Here is a 19,650-nt window from a genome sequence, read left to right on the forward strand (position 1 = left end):
ATTTTCACGGACCGGCCTTTAAGGTGTCGTGAATAAATACAACAAAATAAAACTAGTACCCGGTACCGAAAAAAAAGAAGATTCATTCATAACACACGTGAAAAGACCCAGGAAAACTGAGTTAACGATAAAAATGATAACAAAATAACGCTGGAAAACCGATAAAAACCCTGAAACCATACATTTCACACCTGAGCCTCAACTCTCGCGGCCCGGTACCAAACGACCTCACGGACCGGTACCCAGTCCGAGGCCCGGGGGTTGGGGACCGCTGTTATACATGGTTATCCTCAGGCAATGTTCCCTCTAAGCTGTGCGTGTGCGCAATTGCGCACTGCCGGTACGGTCTCTGCGCACAGAAAAAAATCTAACCTGAATTGAAATTAAAATAAATACTTTAACATTTTTGTTTGCAGTGTTAGTCAGTAAGTGACTAGCTGCTTTCTGTATGGATTAGAACAATGCCACTTATCCCATAGTCCAGCCAATAATGAGATTCACATTCGTATATACGCAGCTAATCAGCGTCGTTGACAGGCTATAACAGCGTCCTTATATGCTGAGACCGGTGTTTTAGCTAGCAAAGCGGCGTGGCTGATGTGGAGTGAAGCCACGTTAATGACACGTGTACAACCATTGGAGATGTGAGCAGGACAGACGGAACAATTGACGTAAAAAGTGTGGACTTTATACAAGTTTTTAAATTGTGTTGATAGGCCACATAAAACCAGAGTTATGATAAAATATATGCAATGTTTGATTTTCTTCCTGAATGCTATCATTGCGTGGCATCAAATTTGATGCCGAACACCTGATTGTTCTGTAAATAGTTTGAAAAAAGAAAGCTTTGTTTTCAAAATTGGAGTTCAAGTTATTTTTACTTCCAATAGTATTAACATACTACACAGGTCATGAACAAGATTTTTTCTTTTAAATGTTCATTGTAAGTGGGCTAAAGCAGTTAATTAAAAGTAGTCTAAAATAAATGTAAATGCTGTAATTTGATTATTTTAATAAACCATGTAACTTGGATGGATTCGATGCCGGTGTGACCACAGTGCACACGTCTGCTGTTGCTCACAGTGGTCCAAGGCAGCGGGTCCCCAACTTTTTTTTGCACACGGACAACATTTTCACGGACCGGCCTTTAAGGTGTTGCGGATAAATACAACAAAATAAACTAGTACCGGTCCCCGAAAAAAAGATTTATCATAACACACGTGAAAAGACCCAGGAAAACCGAGTTAACGATAAAAACGATAACAAAATAACGCTGAAAACCGATAAAAACCCTGAAAACCATACATTTTCACACCTGAGCCTCAACTCTCGCGGCCTGGTACCAAACGACTCACAGACCGGTACTGGTCCGAGGGCCCGGGGGTTGGGGGGACCGCTGGTCCAAGGGACCGCTCGGGGAGTTGTGTTCACTCAGGCTACGTCCACACGTACACGGGTTTTTTTGAAAACTGAGATTTTCCGTTTTCATTTTAAAAATAATCCCCGTCCACACGGTAAACGCAGAAATGAAGGAAAATGCTGCTAGGAACATGCCAAAGCAACAGGTGACGATATATTCCTAACCGTGTAGAAATGTTGGCCAATCAGAAGTCTAGAAGCCTCGGCGGGAAATAGTAAACAAAGCTGGGGCATAGAAGCAGAACCAAGTCGTATGTGTGGAGGGACAGTAACTGTGTGTGTATATGTAAGGATTTAAACACTGCAGAGAGTACAATTAACAGTAACAGTATTGTAGAAATTAATTTCACCGAAACAATAACGTGGCGCACAATGTGACGTCAAAAAAGGCGCCACACCTTTGACGCTGCATTTCTCCGTTTTTTCTCGTCCACACGTAAATGCAAAAACTGCGTTTTCAAAAAATATCCCCCCTTGCAGGCGTTTTGAGAAATCTCCGTTTTCAGTGACCGAAAACGGCGTTTACGTGTGGACGAAAGGTGCAAACGCATAGAAAAATCTGCGTTTTCAAAAATACCCGGGTACGTGTTAGAAATGGCACGATACCACTTTTTTATGTCCGATACCAATACCGATATCATAAATTTGGATATCTGCCGATACCGATATGAATCCGATATAGTGTGGGTTTTTTTTATCAATAAAACGTTTTTTTTTTAATATCTTGCTGCATTTTGTATAAGTTCATACTCAAGTTTAAATAAATAACAACACTAAAGCTATTCTGTTATACCTGTATGTAAAAAATACACTGCGCCCAAAATATTTCATAGTTCAGCAACACTGATCAATCTAATAAACTTAAACCTACTCCATCCTCCCTATTCTGGTATTTTAAAGAGTACTTAGCAGAAATATTAAGTAACCTAACTAATAGGGTTGCAAACTCCCAGCAAAAAATAAATAAATAGGGAACCACCCTCCACCTCATGATGCTTAATTGATGTAATCAAATTTAATTTGATGCAGGGGGAAAAATGCACAGAAATAAGTTATTTTTCAAGAATAATTAAATAGATTCAACATCTTTCTTCAACAGAATTGCAGACTGCACAGATGGTATCTTCCCAAAGGAAAAAGTACTATAGCTTACTAGGGTATATTAGACTTAACAGTTACTATTAGGGCTGGGTATCGTCACTGATTTCTAGAATCGATTCAATTCCGATTCACAAGGTCCCGAATCGATTCGATCCACGATTCGATTTAATTCGATTCGATTTCGATTCACTTCGATTTGAATCTGGGAAATTTTGACAGTCAGAAATATTATAATTCAGATCAGGTACATTTACATATTTTTGTATCTATAAAAAGGAAGCTGACACACGCAAGACTTTATCAAAGGTGTGAGCGTCACAGCAGATGCCTTTGTGTCAAAGTAGCTGAGGATAAAACACAGAAAAACATGAAGGCGATTTTCCTGGCCTGGGATTTTATAAAAAATATTCTGCAGTACATCAAAAACGAAAGAAAACCATTAATCAACATATGAACATTACCTCTGAAGTTACAGCGGTAAGCGTTTGCATTTTGCATAATTTTAAAAAAGTTTACATTTGTTCAGTATTGAACGGCAGAAATTAGGTTTTCTTTCGGAAGTATATAAAACGGGGGAAAAAACCGTCGGCCGACAGCGCTGTAAACAACGGTAGTCTTGTGCATAACAAGCAACCAATAATGCAGAAAACAGTACAGAGAGAGAGAGGAGAGAGAGCTGTGGTTGAAGCAAAACAGTAAAAGTAAGAGTGAATACATGACGATGTTTATGTGAAGCGTAGTTTTGGATCTTCTTTTGCTGCTGGTTCGGTCAATATTGTTTGGAGAGACATCAAACTAACAGCTTCAGAATCAGCGCATAAAGGGCGTGAACACAAAGCGCTGAACCGCCGACAGATCAGAATCAGCGAGCTGTCAGCTTTCAGCCCCCGGACCGTGAGAAAGGCGACATCTAACTGATTCTGATCCGCGGGTCGCGCTGTGTGTTTAAGTCTTTGTGCAGAATCCGTGTTCCTGCTCTCATTTACTGTCTTAGCTGTTTGGTGGTTGTTGAAATTTTGTGAGATTTCACCAGAGATTCTGGTATTTCGGGCAAAATAAATTTATATTAAAAATCGATTCAGGATTTTAATGAATCGATTTTACGTTATCCAAGCCAGAATCGATTTTAATCGATAAATCGATTATAAAAAACCCACCCCTAGTTACTATATACAGTATGGACTTCTATATATTTTACATCAGATTAAAACTTTGGGTGTAAGAGTCAGATAATTATTTATTAAAAACTAGACATTTAAATGAGAATAAGAAAGAAAAGTATGTCTTTGTGCCCCCTTTTCCCCGTTCATGCCCTATCGGCCCCCCTGGCTAAACTTGTGCTAGATCCGCTCCTGCACAGTTACCAGCCGTCAGCTGCATAGAAAAAGATCCTGGTGTAGACAGTAATATTAAATAAATTCTAACAACAGCTTATCAAGCTTAATAGTGCTGCTGTTGTTCAGCCGCTGGTTTCCTCTTTCTGGTGAGAAGTGGGCCCAAAAACTAAGAAGAGAGACGGACTCCGGACAGAAAAGCCGATCAGCTAATCATTAAGCAGTTTCACGATTGAAGTAGCAGCAGGAGAGAGAGAGAGAGAGAGGCAGTCGCTCCATATATCTGTTGTTAAGCTTAACGTGGGAATGCTTTACAAACATTCAGAGATGAACTTACACACTTGCTTTACTTCTCTCTGGGAAAACTTCCTCGGAGATGAAATGCTGGTTTGGTAGCGAGGCTCCAAATACACACAGCCGCTCTATCACGTGATGCATACTGCTACTAGTGCTACGGTTATGAGCCGAGTTACGCCGTGTAGCAAGTTTTGTGAGGTGCTTTTTTGATATTTAATGGATCGGATTACATTTTTTATTTCTCGCCAATATCCGATCCAGGAATTTGGGTCAGTATCGGACCGATACGTAATATCAGATCGGTCCATCTCTAGTACGTGTGGACGTAGCCTCAGACAAATGAAAAATTAGAGGGAACATTGTCCTCAGGATATGTCAGCCCATTTTCTAATTAGAAATGCCTTTTTGGTTAAACTTTCAGCAAGGAAGTTGCATTTGCCACTGTTAAATTTTTTATAGCTTTAATGCACATGAAAAAAAGTTGTATTTTGTCTCACATTTATTATATCATCAGTTATATCGTTACCGCAAATTTTCAAATATGTATTGTGATAAATATTTTTGGCCATATCACCCAGCTCCAAGTTAGTGCAGAGGATGGAAATCAGCCAGGACAACTCATGAAACATCTGCTGACATCATGCTGAGTTCAGTTGTGTCCATCCACAAAGAGCAGCAGATCAGCTGATCACAGCCTCTACACTAAGAAATCTGCAGGAGCTCTCAGTAGAATTTTATTTTCAGTTGTGTTTCCCCACACTGAGCCATTACAACCAAATTTAGGGTTCCCCCGCCTGCTGAATGCTACTTTAACCCCTGACTGTGCTCATTTCCTGTTTAGATGCAAAGTCATCCTCAACAATGTAGGCAACATAAACTAGACCCATTGACCCATTACTTTCTGTAAGTGCTTTTCAGAGGCTGAAGTTTAATCAGTTTAATACTTCAACTTTTACTTGAGTATTTCTTAACACTAATAACTGTACGACTTGTACCGAATAGCTGTACTTTTGCCACCTCTGATCACACCAAATATGCAAGTGGATGAGATCATTAGACTTGTAGTCAAGACCGCCTAAACCAAGACCAGAGGGTATTGAGACCAAGACAAAGTTGAGACGAGACCGAGACAAAAAGGTATTTAAACTGCAGCCAGATGCTGCTTCGTTTACAGGTGTCAGGCATATTTATGTGTTTTTGCGATGCACTCGCACAGCCCTCCTCACCGCTGTCTACTGTCTCACTTACTTACTGAGAGGACAGACGCACACTCCACTTGACTGCCGCGTCTCTCATTCTCTCTGTTTTTCACACAATGATATTATCCTATATCCTCGCATGGGAATGGCCACAATATGGAGGGATTGGAGCATAGCTGAGCCACTGTGTGAGAGCTGAGCAGCGAAAGGAAATAAAGTGAGGAGCCGGCTCTCGCTCAATGGGAGTCGACTCTTCTGATTTACTACAAAGCATTCTCTAAGCACGGCTCTTAGAGCTGATGCTTTTGTGTGTGATGCATTATCGAACGTTGAACGCAAAAATATATAAATATTCTGAAGTAGAGTCAATGTCAGCAAAAATCTGATAAATACGCAGTCTAAATGAAGGTATTATAAATTCATCTTTACTCTGTCTTCTTGAAAGGCTTTCTGAGTTTTTGTACATGCAGCCAGTAAAAACACTGTAGAAATCACCAGTTATCTTTGCGTATTTGCTACTCCCTCCATCGAAGTCTCATCAATAGAATATGAATGATGAAAAAGGACATGACAGAATAACATAATCTGATATTAAGAACAAAACATATTGTCCCTTAACAAGCCTATTTAATCTGGCAAGCATTAGCATTTGGCATTTGAGAAGGAAGTTACTGATGAATGTAAACGTTGAGTAAAGGGACCTCTAGTGGCTGTCAGTACCTGTACGGGTAAACACTGCATTTGTTTTAATGAAGAGCTTAAATTTTTCTGTTTAAAACCAGGGAAACCAATATAAATAGGTCTATGACTTAAAATAAACTTCAAATAACCTTATCAGAAAGACTTTAAAAAAAACAAAAACAAAAAGATCAAAACCACTGGCTTCTAATCACCGATGTTGCTTAAATGCAATCTTTGGCCTGAATCCTAGTTCTACATGACACTAAAATCAAGAGGTTTTATCCTGTGCACAGAGTGCACAAGGCCCACCCATCAGCACAGTCACATTTGTTACAAGAATAATCTGTTAAAAGCCACATATTATTCTTACAATTATGGGCTATAATTGTAACCCACTAAGCTTTAGCACTTACGTTGGTATAGAAAAATCAAAAACGCACGACACACAACCATTATTTATTGATTGATTGATTTTTTTATTTTTTCAATGTTTTGTCAGTTGAAGCTATTGAAGTCTATCTAATAGTGCCAAGTTACAACAGGCACTTCAAAGCTCTTTTATACTGCAAGGTTAAAACCACACAGTATTAAGAGAGAAACCCCAGCAATCAAATGATCTCCTATGAGTAAGCACTAAGGCGACGGTGGGGAGGAAAAACTCACTTTTAACAGAGAGAAACCTCCAGCAGAACCAGACTCATAGGAGCAGCCATCTGCTGCGACTGGCTGGGGGATAGTTGTGATGTCATTATATGTTAAGGATATTGAATTTTCATGTGAAAATGTTGCTATAGCAAGTGGTGTTGTTTTGCTAGAATTAGTGATTGAACTAATTAGATCTTTTCATGCCGAAGATATTATAAGTGCAATTGTCAATACATTGTAAGAAAAAAATTATAACAATTGCACAACAATGTGCACATAAGAATCTTCTCAGTGTAGGAATTAGGGATGAAATTCGTCTGTGGGTCCGGGGAAACATACGCCGAGTAATTGCCGAACACAGATTGAACAATAAGGTAAACGGTGTTCCACAAATAGTAAGGATGGGCCTGATGACGAAAAGTACTCCTTGTCCCAGAGACTCAACTGGAGCTCTAATGAATGAATACAAAGCTGAAAGGTTTCTGTAAACTCTGGAAAAAATACTTGCATTGCTCGTTTGTTCATTCTCCTCAGATCTGTTAATATCTGAAGGTTCTGGAAGGACGCCATTGAATAAATCAGTGCTGTAACTGTCACTGGTCGAAGTGTCTTCATCTTCAGAGTTGTTCATATAAACAGTGGTTGTAGGAACCTCCGCCGAGTCAGGCGTTATAAACTGGTCCCTTGAATATACAACTCTTTTTGAGGTGCGGGACTGTTCATTTTCATGTGTATCTACAGAAACAATGGTTTTGATAACCTCAGTTGTTTCAGAGGGCGACTGTTCGTTGCTTTGCGGACTTTTAAATCTGTATACAATCGTTTCCTCCCTTTCCGGTTCAAACAAAGATGCCCAGCTGCATACATTATTCATGACCCAGTTGTCTTTAAACATTTTTGAACCAATATTAGCTAGAGAAGGAGGGTTGTTTGTTTCATTTAAACTATACCCTTCTCCTGGCTGAGGTCTTTCATGAACATCACTGGTTGTGGGAACCTGTGTTTCACTGGTGGGAGACTGTTCCTGTTCAACGTTGTTCATATGAACACTGGTTGCAGGAGCCTCAGCTGTTTCAGAAGTGGGAGACAGTTCACTAGACTCACTCGTGGGTGAGGTAAATGGTGCTCGACCAATATTAAGGATTTGGCCGGTGACATAAGTTACTCCTCGGCTCACAGACTCAACTGGAGCCATAATAAAGGAAGAAAGAGCTGAAAGGCTCGTTTGAACTCGGGAAAAAATTGTTTCTCCTTCCTCTCTTTGAAAACTTCCTCTAACAACATTATCATTTTCCTCAGATCCATCAAATTCACTGCTTGTGGGAACCTCTGTTGTTTCAGAGGTGTCTAGCTGTTCATCTCCGGAATCAAAAATCGGTAAAACAAGCCCATCGGGAATTATATAATATTCGTCAAGCTCAAAGATATCAGCATCTGAAGTACTGCACTGTGCTCTTGGTTGAGGAGTTTCACAGACATCGCTGCTCATAGGAACCTCAGTTGTTTCAGAGGTGGGTAACTGTTCATCTCTGGAATCAAAAATCGGTAAGAGGAACCCATCAGGCTCAGAATAACAGCTGTCAAGCTCCTCAAAGCCATCAGTGTCTGAAGAAGTTGTGCGGCCGAATACTGAGCGCCACATTTCTACAGAGAGTTTGGGTTGGAGATTCTTAGAAGCCTATTGAATCAATAAATTTTGTTAAAATTTGTTTTCAATGCTAGGTGCAGTTAGAATGGTTGCCTTGCCTAATGATAAAGAACCTATAGCGAAACCTTTGGAGGACTTTTAGAAGCTTATAGAATCAATAAATTAATTTTGTTAAAATGTATTTTCCACGCTAGGTGCAGTTGGTGCAGTGGTTGTTACCTGAGGAGTATTTAAGCCCTCACATGCCTTTAATCTACACTTCAAAGGAAAAACGTGCTGTGACGTCACGGTAGGCGTTCCTTTTCATTCGTTTAGAACTTTCACGTTCCACGTGCCCTGAACGTCAGTATTAGCCATTATGTTAACATTAATATTGACAGCTGTTATCGTTGAATGGCAACCGGGAAAAGACGGTGTATATTCGTTTTCGAGGTTGCGGCCTCACTGTCTCACTCTCACCCATCCGGCCAGCGTCCAGCCCTGGTAAGAGTTATTGAAGGGAAATGCTTTGTGTTTTTATTCAGAAAAGTAAGATTGTCGGAAACCGATTTAGCTTATAGCACATTAGCTAAATTAATAATGGAGGACTTTATGATATGGTGCTGTATCCCAGTGTTAATTTATTGTTTGATGTGCACTGTACGGTTACATCCAGATTATACGCGACAATAGCCTTTAAGTATTATGACGTAGTTGGCTCACGAGTTTTCGCAAACAGTCAATTTGGTAGCCAACTTGGGCGGGAGGAGGTATGAGTATGCATGTCTTGTAGCTTTGGCATAGCGAGCTTGTGTGAGCTTACTGACATCTTTTGGCGTCATAGCCATTAGTCACAATTCACCATTATCCATGCCCCTGCTAGGTAAGATTTTTTTTTTTATGCTTATTCAATGTCATGACGGTATGATATAAAGCGGTGTTAAGAGCCATTGGTTCTCTAATCCCGGATATGCTTGTTAGCATGATAATTAGCGACGATGCTAAACGGAGTTTGCCAAACGAGTTTGTTTGTTACTGTTTCGATGTGGTTAGCACTACTTTAAGAGTGCTGTGGTATCCCTTAACTCGGTAAGGTATGTTTAATTTGATTTCTATTTAACTTTATTTGTTTTGTGCATTAAACATACCATACCAAGTTAAGACCGAGCTCGTTCACGTTGTATTGTTGCTTATCGTGAACGAGCTCAAATGGCCTGTAGCTGTCAAACCCCAAATAGTCCTCTGTTGTTAAAGATACTGTTTCAGCTGTTATTTTTGATAAGCTGACATATTGGTTACAGTACCAGACCTGTTTTATTTGATGGAAAACCTCTGATATTTCCAAAAAACTGAACTTGAAGAGAAATTAGTAAATAGAGGAGAGTGATTGTTATAAAATCTAACAGATATTTGTCAGTTAAATATGTGACATCTGTTTTAGTCTGGAGGAGGCTATGAAACCTCAGACAAGTTGATGAGTCAGTGAAACTCACTTCCACTGATGTTGCAGCATACAAGCTGCTCCGTCCGTCTACCCATCCAGGGCCTGAGACGCTGGTTGTTTTTGAGTTATCCCCTCCAGCTCCTTGAACATAACCAGGTAGATACTGGGCTGGGCCTGATCTCTGAGCACACTAACAATGACAAAAAGGGACCAGGGAGGAAAGGCTAATTTTAATTCAACCCAAAATACTTTACTCTTCATGGTAGAAAATGTTTATAATACAGTAAAAAAAATTGATGTAGCCAAAGTCAACGTTTTTATATACAGTGTAAGTCAACAACATTGCCACACTGCTGGTGTTTTTGATTTTAAAGGCTTTATAAGAACTATGGTATAATTTCTTTTGGTGATTAACATTTTTTATATCATTTTTATATCATATATAGCTTTCAAGAAGCCAGGGATCACCGGACTAAATGACTACAGACCTGTGGTCATGACGTGTTTTGAGTGCCTGGTTCTCTACTATCTCAAGACCCTCACGGCCCGCCTCCTGGACCCCCTACAGTTTGCATACAGAGCCAGGTCTGTAGACGATGCTATCAACATGGCTCTACACTTCATCCTGCAGCATCTGGACTCCCTGGGAATCTACGCCAGGATCCTGTTTGTGGAATTCAGCTCTGCCTTAAACACCATCTTTCCAGACCTTCTCCAAAGCAAGCTTTCCCAGAAGAATGTGCCTGAACCCATCGGCCGATGGATCACTGACTTCCTGACGGATGGAGTCAGGAAGTGTAAAGCTATTTTACCAATGCACTTCTCTATAAGCTAATATCTTGTTAGTTAGTTTTATTCGGAGCGACTGTCAGGTTCTCTGCTGAAACCCTTGTAAGTCAGTATGTGGAGCACTCCAAAATAACAAGGTCCCCCCCCCAAAATATCTTGTGTTCATTTGTCCATTGATATTGCTGAGTTTTTAATCATTTGATTGTTTCATTGTAAGGAGTCCGAAATCTAAACCCCACACCCTACAATGCAGAGTACATGGGTCATAAGCTCCATTTGGATCCAAATGAGAAACTTGCTATGTTTGGAGTGACCTATGTTATGGCTTTTGATGGTTTTAGCAAGACCATTGTCAGTCATTTCACTATGCCAGTTAAAGACAACATCATTATTTATGAGGGAGTGTACAGGTAAAATAACCTGACTCATGCTATTTGTATGAACTTATTTCCAGTCTGTTATTACCCAGTCTAGGTTTAACTAAATGTTTTATGGTACTTTAGGGATGGCTTGGATGCTTCCTGTGTTTAAAGGTGCTGCTTTATGTTTGTCTGTGTTTTATCTTCCGTCTGTGGGATCAGGTAAGAATTGATTGTGGGAAGAAGTTTTACTTGGCACCATTCATCCAGGAAAGGCTGGCAGAATACAGCTACAATTGGCAGAGGCAGCCCTCCATTCAGACACCTTCTACAAGGGTAACAATGTGGTGTTAAAATGTGTGTGTGGGTTTGTTTTGTTTGTTTTGTTTTTTTTAAATAAGCCCTCTTTCAATTGGAGTGTATTTCAAATTAGAACAAGCACAATAACGCTGTTTTAAAATGTGCACAGAACCATGTGATAGGGAGAATGTGGTCTGACAGTTTTGGTAAAGGTGATGGACAGATAGGAAGTTAACATGGCAGACAGCAAATCCAAGAACTGTGTCAAACTTGAAATGCCAGAAAGCTAGGATAGATATGACAAATGTGATGGAGGTATGGAGTGCACACAGAATCCCAGGTGTAATTCATTTCATTTTACTGGCTCTGTTATAAACATGGGTTGATAACTAAGCAATTTACATTTAGTGTGGCGGTCTATTGTAGATTTCAGTATGAACATTTACATTTGGAACTGATTGCATATCTGCATGCCCAGTACTTGAAGCAAATTGGGCAGCTTTAATTTCTAAAACACCTAACTAATTGGTTTGGCCTGAATTATTTGGAAATGTTGGATATGCAAATATTTGGATAGTTGTTGGATATCTGTTGTGTAGACATTTCCTTTTATTTTTGAGCTTTTACAACAAGGGCTAATCAATTGATACACAATATTTTGTACTTGGAATCTTCTGATTTTTTTTTTTTTTTTAATTTTATTTATTTTTTGGGCAATAAACCGAGAAAACTTGCAATTCTCTAGTTCTTGTCTAAAAGTAATTCCTTTAACAAGTTCTTTGTAACAAATTCAGATTTTGTGTAAACAGCCAAGTTGATCAGATATGGGGCAAATGTGCAACTTTTTATTTGAATAATTCTATAATTAAGTGTTAAATTGCTGTTAGCAGCTACTGTAAACCAAACCATGTAATAAAGATCAAAAGGGAATAAAACCTTAGGACAACCAAGTATACAAGATGATGTGATTAGAAGAAAACCACCCATCAAATAGAACGGGCAAATGCGTTCTTAAAAAGTTGCAGAGGTCGTGGGTTAGCATTTCAATGTAAGACTATCCAGCTGATTTCACTAAAAGTTCCTCTTCCTTTGTAGAATAACCCAGTCAATTAAATCAACTGCTGTGGAGCTGATATGAAATGCAGCCTCTGCTGCTTTCTAGTAACATTTTTTAAGAGTGTCAGAGCAGCATGGAGATCCTTAACCTGCTGAACCTTAGAATCAAATTCTTCTGCTCTGCATGTCAGACAGTGATCTGCAGTTAACAGCCATTCTTCCACACATGCTCGAGCAGGAATCTTCTGCAATTGTGTCTGCGTGGGGTGGGGTGAGATTATGAAGCAGACCAGCTCTAACACTCTACAACTTTCTCTTAGTAGTGACAGAGCAACACAAGCAGGGGCTAAACAATCGGTGAGTTAATACTAAAGTCGCATTCTAAATTTTGATGAAAAAAAAGAAAATGTTTTAGATAAAAAAATCTGTTTTAAGACGCTAACGTATATCCTGTATTGTGCACTTGTAAGGAATCATGGATTATGGTGATTATAATAAGACATTCTGATGATAATTTCACATTTCCTGACATTATTGAGTCTGTGACTCCTGAGATTAAGCCGATCCAGATAGTGGCTCTGGTCATGTACAGCCTTGTGGTCCTGCTGGGTGTGCCTGGAAATGCTGTGGTGGTGTGGGTGACGGGGTTCTGCATGTTCCGCTCTGTCACCTCCCTCTGGTTCCTCAACCTCGCTCTGGCTGATCTTCTGTGCTGCCTCTCCATCCCCTTGCTTATGGTCCCTCTGGTTCACGACCATCACTGGCACTTTGGTCCGCTGGCCTGCATGCTCATCAGAGGCCTGTTTTACCTGGTGATGTACTGCAGCATCCTGCAGCTGGTTGTGATCAGTGTGGATCGTTTGTTGCTGGTCATCAGACCCATCTGGTGTCAGAACCACAGGCGACCCAAACAGGGTGCTTATGGATGTGTTGCTGTGTGGGTCCTGGCCCTGATAGGCAGTATCCCACAGTTTGTGTACGCCAAGGAGATTAAGGCAGGTGACGAGAAGAGAGAGTGTAGGATGGAGTACACTGTAGACAGTGCCTGGCCTGTCTCTGCTTTTCGCTTCCTAATTGGATTCATTATTCCTTTCCTGGTTATTCTAGTTTGTCACTTGGTGGTTTTCAGCAACACACAGAGGAGAATGACACGAGGTCGGACTGGATCCAAGAAAACCCTGGGGGTCGTCATCGCTATGGTGCTGAGCTTCTTCTTGTGCTGGATACCTCTGCACATCCTGGATTTCCTTATAATGACCACCCCTCAGGGTTCTTATGTGAGTCCCAAACTTCACCTGGCACACGTTATAGCGCTCTGCCTGGCTTACTTAACAGCTGCCTCAACCCTCTGCTCTATGTGTGTCTGGGTCAAAGCTTCAAAGACAGTATGAACCGCTCCCTGCGTAATATCCTCCACTTCATAAGCGAGAACATGACCACCAAGATCAGCATCACCCATATGGACAGTAAGAGCACCGGTAATGGCAAGGAGATGACAAAAATGTGATCGTGTACTGACTCTAATACACAGAAAAGGACTGCTGTAATATACCAATTTCCATCACAGTTGAAGTTTTGCAAGTAAAATATATATAAATAAATTAAAAAAATTTCTAGATATAAATAAGTCAATTCCGCTGACCTTACCTTGGATATGAGTCCTTAGATTTGAAAGTAAGATAAATGACTTGGTGTGTTGGAGTAAAAAAGGATTATATATGCATCATTGTTTTTGTGTGCAGTGACAGAAAAACAAAAAAACTCTCTCAGCTTATTCGTGGCCAAAAATGGCCACCCCCTGTTTACGTTTACAAAATGCTATAAAGTGAATATATAAAAAAACATTTTGCTACTTTTATTGACTTGATTTTTTAAATTAGCACCGGTCCTAGTCATGAAAACCAAAATGTAATTCAAATTCAGAAATTATACCCTTTGAATACCAGTCAATTACATATTATGTATTGGGAGAAAATAGCAATAAAGTAAACATTTTTTAGCATATGAATGGTGAAACCTACTATTTTTTATCATCATGGCAGGTCAGTACCAGTAACTGGAACAATGACTTATTTTTACTATATTTATTTATTTATTTATTTATTGGGGGGAGGGGGATGAATAGCCAAAAAGAAAATCGCACATGGTGTGTTAGTGGCCAGAAAGGCCACTTAATGACCAAATAACCACTGAAAAGACCACTAAAACGATCAAAATTTATATTTCAGTGTGTGTGCTTCTGTGTGCATCCTCATTAGCAGCAAGATGTGCTAACCACAGTAGAGTGGTTTTTGTAGGCACACTTTGTAATTTGGTAAAAAAAAAAAAAAAACATTAAAAACTACAATTTTTATGTGTTGAGTTTAGAATGAAAGCAATTTTACCTAATTTGCATGATTTAGTACTGTCAATAACAAGGAATTTAAAAAGGTGGTTATAATGGGTTTCAATTGGCCAAAAATTATGCTCGAAGTGGCTTAAGGTAAAAAAGCAGGTGGATCTCAAGAATAAGAATCAAGATTGTTTATTTGTCACGTGCATAGTTATACAAGTGTAACACAGTGAAATTTGACCTGATGCGCTCCTCGACTGTGCAAAAAACAAGAAAATAAGTGAGAACATCATATACAGTGAGTGAATATATATACAAAGAGGATATTATGTGCAGTGAGTGAGTTATATACACGCAAATACAATAAAATTAAAAAAAATTGATTATTATCCTGTATTATATAAGTGTATTGAATCCTCAAGGCTATAGATGCAGGTCAGTGGCTCGGGATTTTACTGGTCCAAGTACATTTTTATTGGCTTATGAAAAAAGCTATAGTCTTTGTATTTTTAAATATTAACACAATTTAATTGAGACAGTATTTTATATTATTTCACTTTCAATGTGAAAAATGTTGTTAAACCTTGAAAAAAATAGACTCACCCTTGTTCGCTCCAATGTAAAATAGTACAACTGCTGTCAGCTTTCATTAAGCTGCATCATTTAAACATGGTATCAAACAAGGTTAACAGTTCATCTGCATATTTTAATTCAACTTCTGGAGGATGCTTTTATGAATGACTCCCTTTTCCCAAGTCAAGGTTTTAATAGAGGTCACAGGAACAGCGCTGTTGTTTTGGATGCTGGAAACATGTTTCTTTCACACTAACTGAGCTCAGTGTCTCAGTAACAGTACCGCCTCATTGCTCTTTGCAGTGATTTTGTTTTATTCACCAAAGATAAAATAACATGCCAAAGACCAGCCAGTAAAAACACTGTAGAAATCACCAGTTAATCTTTCAGTATTTGCTACTGCCCCATCAAAGGTCTCATCAATAAAATACAAGTGATGAAAAAGACATGACAGATAACATAATCTGATATTAAGAACAAAACGTATTGTCCCTTATCAAGCCTATTTAATCTGGCAAGCATTAGCATTTGGCACTTGACAAGGAAGTTACTGATGAATGTAAACGTTGAGTAAAGGGACCTCTAGTGGCTGTCAACCACCGTACAGGTAAATGAAGAGCTTAAATTTTCTGTTTAAAACCAGGGAAACCAATATAAATAGCTCTAAAACTTTAAAATAACCTTATTAAAAAAACAAAACATAAACATAAAAGATCAAAACACTGATGTAACTTAAATGCAATCTTTGGCCTGAATGTAGTTCTACATGACACTAAACTCAAGAGGCTTTATCCTGTGCACAGTTCCACTGCCACTCAGCACAGTCACATTTATTACAAGAATGATCTGTTAAAAGCCACATATTTTTTTTACAATTATGGGTTACAATTATAACCCATAAGTTTGAGCACTTACCCTGGTATAGAAAGAATAAACAAATGCACACCATTATTTATTGATGTGTTTAGTTTTTATTTTTTCAATGTTTTGTCAGTTGAAGCCAATTGAAGTCTATCTAATAGTGCCAAGTTAGAACAGGCACTTCAAAGCTCTTTATACTGTAAGGTTAAAATCACACAGTATTAAAGAGAAACCCCCAGCAATCAAATGATCTCCTATGAGTAAGCACTAAGGCGACAGTGGGGAGGAAAAACTCACTTTTAACAGAGAGAAACCTCCAGCAGAACCAGACTCATAGGAGCAGCCATCTGCTGCGACTGGCTGTGGGATAGTTGTGATGTCATTATATGTTAAGGATATTGAATTTCATGTGAAAATGTTGCTATAGCAAGTGGTGTTTGTTTGCTAGAATTAGTGATTGAACTAATTAGATCTTTTCATGCCGAAGAATATTATAAGTGCAATTGTCAATACATGGAAGAAAAAAATTATAACAATTGCACAACAATGTGCACATAAGAATCTTCTCAGTGTAGGAATTAGGGATGAAATTCGTCTGTGGGTCCGGGGAAACATACGCCGAGTAATTGCCGAACACAGATTGAACAATAAGGTAAACGGCACTCCACAAATAGTAAGGATGGGCCTGATGACGAAAAGTACTCCTTGTCCCAGAGACTCAACTGGAGCTCTAATAAATGAATACAAAGCTGAAAGGTTTCTGTAAACTCTGGAAAAAATACTTGCATTGCTCGTTTGTTCATTCTCCTCAGATCTGTTAATATCTGAAGGTTCTGGAGGGTAAACATTGAATAAATCAGTGCTGTAACTGTCACTAGTTGAAGTGTCTTCATCAGAGTTGTTCATATAAACAGTGGTTGTAGGAACCTCAGCTGTTTCAGAAGGTGACTGTTCATTTTCATGTATATCTACAGAAACACTGTCTGTAGGAACCTGTGTTTCACTGGTGGGAGACTGTTCATCTTCAGAGTTGTTCATATGAACACTGGTTGTAGGAACCTCAGCTGTTTCAGAGGGGGACTGTTCGTTTCTTTCCTCACTTTCAGGTGTCAAATTTAATCTTTGTTCCCTTGTTGTGTTTTCAGGTTCAAACAAGAATGCCCAGTCGGGTTTATTATACCGGTCCCTCGAATCTACAAATTGTTTTGATGTGGGTGATTGTTCTTTTTCATCTGTGTTTAGAGAAACACTGGGTGTGGGAACATCAGATGTTTCTCTTTTGCTCATAGACTCTGGAGTTGTACAAGAGGAATAAAGAGCTGCAATCATTTTGTGAACTCTGGATGTACTAGTTTCTGCTTCCTCTCTTTGAGAATTCTCTTTAGATATATGAATCTCTGATGGTTCAGTAAGGAGGATGGTCAACTGTTCATTTTCATTGGTGTTTACGGAAACACTGGTTGTAGGAACCTCAGCTGTTTCAGAAGTGGGTGGCGGTTCAGTTTCACTAGTGGGGGAGGTAAATGGTGCACGACCAATATTAAGGATTTGGCTAGTGACAGAAATGACTCCCCGGCCCACAGACTCAACTGGAGCCATAATAAAGGAAGAAAGAGCTGAAAGGCTTGTTTGAACTCGGGAAAAAATAGTTTTTCTTTCCTCTTGTTGAAAATTATCCTCAGATCCATCAGTATCTGAAGGTTCAGGAAGGACAGCACTGACTGAATCAATGCTGTTACTCTCATTGGTGGGACACTTTTCATTGACGTTTACAGAAACACTGCTTGTGGGAACCTCTGTTGTTTCAGAGGTGGGTAACTGTTCATTTCTGGAATCAATAATCGGGAAAACAGGTCCATCATCTTCAAAATAATATTCTGTACAATCAAAGACATCAGTATCTGAAGGAATTGTATGACTGTACTGGTCTCTTGGTTCGGGATTTTCACAGACACCACTACTTGTAGGAACCTCAGTTGTTTCAGAGGTGGTTAACTGTTCATTTCCGGAATCAATAATCGGGGAAAACGGGCCCATCATCTTCAAAATAATATTGTGTACAATCAAAGACATCAGTATCTGAAGGAATTGTATGACTGTACTGGTCATTTGGTTGGGGATTTTCGGGAACCTCAGTTGTTTCAGAGGTGGGTAACTGTTCATCTCTGGAATCGAAAATCGGTAAAAGGAACCCATCAGGCTCAAAATAACAGCTGTCAAGCTCCTCAAAGCCATCAGTATCTGAAGAAGTTGTGCGGCCGAATACTGAGCGCCACATTTTTATAGACAGATTGGGTTGTCAATTTTTAGAAGCCTACTGAATTGATAATTTTTTTTTTAATGTGTCTTCAACGCTAGGAACAGTTAGTTGTTGCCTTGCCTAATTGATAAAGAAGGTATAGTGAAACCTTTAGATTGTTTTTTATAAGCCTACTGAATCAGTAAATTAATTTTGTTAAAATGTGTTTTCAACGCTAGGTGCTGTTGGTGCAGTGGTTGTTACCATGTATTTAAGCCCTCACAAGCCTTTAACTTCAAAGGAAAACGTGCTGTGATGTCACAGTGGGCGTGGCTTTGAGTTTCATTCATACCCAGCTCGTTTAGAACGTTCACGTGATGTGCTCTGAACATTAGTATAGGGCTTTGGAGCGTGATGTCACGGGGGTGGGCGTGGAAAGGATTTTGGCCTGATCCGCCATGTTCGGGGTCTAAGCGCAAGCGATGAAGGAGCGAAAGCACATCCATGGTTCGTACTTGTTGTGTGGTCGGCTGCAATGTTCGATCTTACGGTCGGCTGCAATGTTCGATCTTACGGTCGGCACGGGAATAAGCTTGGGTTGTCTTTTTATGCTTTCCCAAGCTGGAAGCAACATCAAGGAGCTCAGGTATCGGATGTTACCAAACGAAGGCGTCGAGCCTGGATAGCAGCCTTGAGACGAGCTGATATCAAGCATATCATATAAACTAGACCCATTGACCCATTTACTTTCTTTAAGTGGATTTCAGAGGCTGTACTTTTTAAGAGGCTCTGAAATGTACTCAAAAAGTAAAGAAGTTTAATCGGTATAATACTTCAACTTTTACTGGAGTATTTCTTAACACTAATAACTGTATGACTTGTACCGAATAGCTGTACTTTTGCCACCTCTGATCACACCAGATATGCAAGTGGATGAGATCATTAGACTTGTAGTCAAGACCGCCTAAACCAAGACCAAGACCAGAGGGTATCGAGACCAAGACAAAGTTGAGACGAGACCGAGACAAAAAAGTATTTAAACTGCAGCCATATGCTGCTTCGTTTACAGGTGTCAGGCATATTTATGTGTTTTTGCGATGCACTCGCACAGCCCTCCTCACCGCTGTCTACTGTCTCACTCACTTACTGAGAAGACAGACGCACACTCCACTTGACTGCCACGTCTCTCACCCTCTCTGTTTTTTCACATAATGATATTATCCTATATCCTCGCATGTGATTGGCCACAATATGGAGGGATTGGAGCATAGCTGAGCCACTGTGTGAGAGCTGAGCAGCGAAAGGAAATAAAGTGAGGAGCCGGTGTTGTGCCAAAAAGTGATTGTCTGCCAAAAACTGATTTCCAGTGTTTCTGTGTATTTTTTATGTGTAAT

General features: G+C 39.6%; 1 protein-coding gene and 1 pseudogene across 2 annotated transcripts in view; one reads left to right on the forward strand and one right to left on the reverse strand.

Moving 5' to 3' along the window:
* The window catches only part of LOC146504154 (C5a anaphylatoxin chemotactic receptor 1-like), a 180,802-nt gene that overhangs the window by 24,490 nt on the left and 136,662 nt on the right, over positions 1-19,650 (reverse strand). The gene's annotated exons all lie outside the window — the stretch shown is intronic.
* Positions 9,582-15,388, forward strand: LOC146504156 (C5a anaphylatoxin chemotactic receptor 1-like; annotated as a pseudogene). The gene is made up of 3 exons (XR_014868684.1): positions 9,582-9,903; positions 10,194-10,542; positions 11,118-15,388. The product of XR_014868684.1 is annotated as a C5a anaphylatoxin chemotactic receptor 1-like (transcript).

Source organism: Neolamprologus multifasciatus, chromosome 14 (genome assembly GCF_963576455.1).
Source record: "Neolamprologus multifasciatus chromosome 14, fNeoMul1.2, whole genome shotgun sequence".
Lineage (NCBI taxonomy): Eukaryota > Metazoa > Chordata > Actinopteri > Cichliformes > Cichlidae > Neolamprologus > Neolamprologus multifasciatus.